The 3957-nt window shown below is 36.5% G+C and overlaps 1 pseudogene; it reads left to right on the top strand.

The window, feature by feature from the left end:
- Window positions 1-1587: 1587 nt before the first annotated feature.
- On the top strand, window positions 1588-3507 carry LOC145140321 (protein RETARDED ROOT GROWTH, mitochondrial-like; annotated as a pseudogene).
- Window positions 3508-3957: the final 450 nt, after the last annotated feature.

Here is a 3957-nt window from a genome sequence, read left to right as displayed (position 1 = left end):
AAGCAGCATTCGGGCATCGAATAATCTCTACCAACATGTAAAACCACTCTAGGTTATTACCTACTTGCTCTCCTCATGCTCAAAGGATATCACCAAACTCAAGCAACTTTACCCCACGCGGTCATCTGACTACTCTCTCAGTAGACTCCTCAAATGCTCATCTAGATATCTCTCCTAGAATACTCCTCTACTCCAATCCAACTCTACAAAGGATTCCTGCTGGGTACTCTTACTCCACACATACTCAAGAGCAAATCACAGATAGCAGCAATTTCTAGGCTAAGGCATCACAAATCAGGCCACTCTAGTCCTAAATTATGAATTACCTAGCCTATCTTTAGCATGCATGATATCTCATAAAATATCTCATAAATATCTCTTAACGCGAAAGTAAGGGTATTTTGGGAAATCACCGTTCAGGCTCTGGCTGATTGTACACACTGCTCCAACTCGTTTTCTCTTAAATTCTTTCTCATTTTTAGAAAAATTTATCTCTTTTGAAAATCTTGACCATTCTACCCTTCCTGACCTCTTTCACTCATCTTGACCAAACCGTAAGGTCAACAAAAGTCAACTCCAGCTTTGACCAGACTCGCCGAGTGCACTCGGGAGACTCGTCGAGTCCAGTCGATTCATGGCAACCCCCAGCAAGCTCCAACTCGACGAGCTAACCCCTAACTCGTCGGGTTACCACCTGACTCAGTTCATCGGGACAAACCCTGGCTACTCGCCGAGTCAGCGGCTCAACTCGGCAAGTCTATTCAGACTCTTTTGCATTCAAACCATTTTAGTGCAAGATATTTTCCCAAGCTTCATATCTATGCTCACAAGGCTCATTAATCACATAAAGGTTCGATCTTTATGTCCATGCCTCACACATCTAGCTCTATTTGATAAAATGACCCCCCCCATAATGGTGTCTTAGGCTCAACACTCTTATGTGGTTGCATAAAGCTAGGTTCTTGGGACTCTCTGGACCTCTAAAGGTCCAGATCTGATGTCTAAGCCTCAAAGGGACTTCACTTATTCCATAACTCAACTTAAAAGAGGGTAAAGAACCCTAAATTCATGAGATCTACTATTCATATGAAAATAGGTACGGATTCATACCTTAAACAGCAGCCTTGAATGAAATAGCAGAGGATCTGAGCCCCTCAAGTCAGCTTAGCTTGAACCCTCTCCTTCTTCCTTGCAAGAATGCACCAAGATGATGAAAATTAGCTCCCTATTTCTCGCTATGCTCTCTGGATCGATTAGGGTCTCTCAAGGGAAAGTGTGGCTGCAAATGAAGGCCATAAGGGCCTTTAAATAGGTCACAAACCCGGACAATTAGGGTTTCTCTACCCAGCACCTACTCGGCGAGTCCCTCCTCTGACTCGTTGAGTCCACTCATTAAATCTACGCGAGCAACTCGACTCGACTCGGCGAGTTGGTCCCTCAACTCGTCGAGTCCCTCCTTCAATCTCAAGATTAACATACACAATAATGTCCCTGAAAATCCGGTTGTTACACAAATGGTAATCTCGATAAAATTTAATCAATGTAGTTCTTGATTATAGTTTTGAATCTTAAACATCATTTTTATTATGTGTTGATTTGAAGAGCCTGCAAGTTGAGATATCAAGCCATTTTGTTCCTCCTGCTTCACGCTTAACAAACCATATCGCTCTCAGATTTTCCAATTTCAGTTCATATCATATGGTTTGGGTTTTGTCACACTTTTTCATTATAGAACTATATGTTACAAAGTCTAATTTATAAAAGGTTTTTACTGCAGCACACTGATGTTGAAGAAAACCCTAGCTCCCATAGTTATATGGTTGTGTTCCAATATGGATCTATTGTGTTCATTAATGTTGAAGATCATGAGGTGGAGTCTTAGCTTGACATTATAAGAAGACATGCTTCTGGACAGCTTCAAGAAACAAGAAAAGATGGTTAGTTAACTTAACTTTAACATCTTTTATTTTTCAAACACTTTGGTCCATAATACCCTTGCCTTAATAAAGCATGTGTGGTTGTGTAAACAGATTATATGGTGAAGGAGAAGCCATTGTTGATGGAGGATATGTAGGGAGGTCTTGATTACATTGTTCTGAGAAACTTTGATATTGACAGCTTATGTACTATTAGTTGTTATTTTTCAGATTAGAGATTGTTTGGAGATAGGAAAAGTATGCTCAAATATACGAGTACCTTCGTGAGGAATATGAAGTAACACAATGGTTTGGAAATCTTGATTATAAATTGAAGTGTGTTGAGGTAACTTTTCACACCAGATTTTTTTTATTAAATCTTGAATATGAATCTTATTTTTTCTTGTTTGCTAGTTTTGGAATGGTGCATCATTCTGTTGCTGAGCATCGACAACTTTATAGGAATATACGAAATCATCCGGGAAATAAACCTAGTCTCAAGGAAGGCCCTGTCAAAATTTATTTTGTTAATATGTCTATACCAATGCTAACTCATGTGAATATAGATGCCAGTTTCAAAACTTTTGGGCACCAGTTCTGCAGATGCAATAAAAGTAGTTCTGTAGATTCAATAAAAGCAGAGGAAGGGAGTGAATCCTTGGATACCTTCATCAAACAAGCTATTGGAAAAGAACCTACTTTTTCATTTTCAAGAACTAGGGATAGCCATGTGTAGTGGATACAATTAATTCACGCTTTGGATCAACAAGGTATTCATAAAATCTTCTTATCTTCCAACATTATCTGCATTAAAAAAATGAAGATTTAGATGCAGAAATGAGGTAATCAAATAAGACATGAGGTAATTAAGTACATTCCTAAGTCTAACTCTAACCATTTTTACGTAGATCTCCTTGGTTGGCCTTTTTTGGCTCATAGAAATGAGGTAATCAAATAAGACAGATTTGTAAGAAATGTGCCTGTGAATTCTGTTCACCTGACAGTTATCGAAGACATATACGAGTTCATCGATGCTCTTTAAAGTTCCACATATCTTATTTCAAAGGAAGTTGCTTTACTTGAAGCTGAAAGGACTGCTCAAGTTGCATTAGCAAAAGCTTCAATGGTGGATAATCTTCAAAACAAGAATCAAGAGTAGATGAAATAGATAGAAATTTGTCAGGTATGATGCTTTTAATATTTAAATCTTTAAATAATATTGATTTCATGGATGAAAATAAAATTATGGTTTTGTTTTTTAAAAGGAAAATAAAATTATGGGTAAAATGCATCAACAAAAGGTTGTTGATCAGGTGGAAAAGCTTACACACATTGTACGTGAGTAACTGATCACATGGCTAACCATACCTACAAAGATTTTGAATCTTACCAAGTTTCCAAACAGTAGATCTTTAGGGAAAACATTGACATATCGGACATGCATTTCTAGTAGGAATTCCTTAAATTGTTTTTTGCTATTTTTCTTTTTACAGTATTGGTACGTTATTATCTAACAATTTAAGGGCATATTTTGTATTTTGTGGTTGTGTACAGGTATGGAGAATGCCAAAATTGTGGGTTGGATTTCTGAAATGCATTTCACAAACACAACCACATTCTTATAATGTTTTATTAAAAGTAAGTATGTCCCCTTGTTCACTTTCACTTTCATATTTTGTATTTAATTCTTTTTGGTTTATATTAAGTTAACTGAAGCAGTATAATATAATAGAATAGAAAATGTTGCTTTTTTTTGGGAGAGTAGGACTATTTCACTCTTTCATATTAACTTTTATAATCTACATGTGTATTAAATTTTAATATTTTATAACATAGATTGATGATGATTGAAGCCTTTCTGAATACTAATGCGTTGATGATGAAAACATGTATCATGTGGAAACAGAAGCATAACAATAAGAAGTAGAAACAAGAAGGTGTTCCTTAATAGCAATGTGGTACTAGGTTATATAGTTAGGGAAAACCTCTTAATAACAATGTACAATCGGATCCCCTTAGTACCAATGTATTACATTTTTTT

Source organism: Lactuca virosa, chromosome 9 (genome assembly GCF_052849685.1).
Source record: "Lactuca virosa cultivar CGN04683 chromosome 9, Lactuca_virosa_CGN04683_v6, whole genome shotgun sequence".
In the NCBI taxonomy this organism is placed as follows: domain Eukaryota; kingdom Viridiplantae; phylum Streptophyta; class Magnoliopsida; order Asterales; family Asteraceae; genus Lactuca; species Lactuca virosa.
This window is presented reverse-complemented; position numbering and strand designations above follow the sequence as displayed.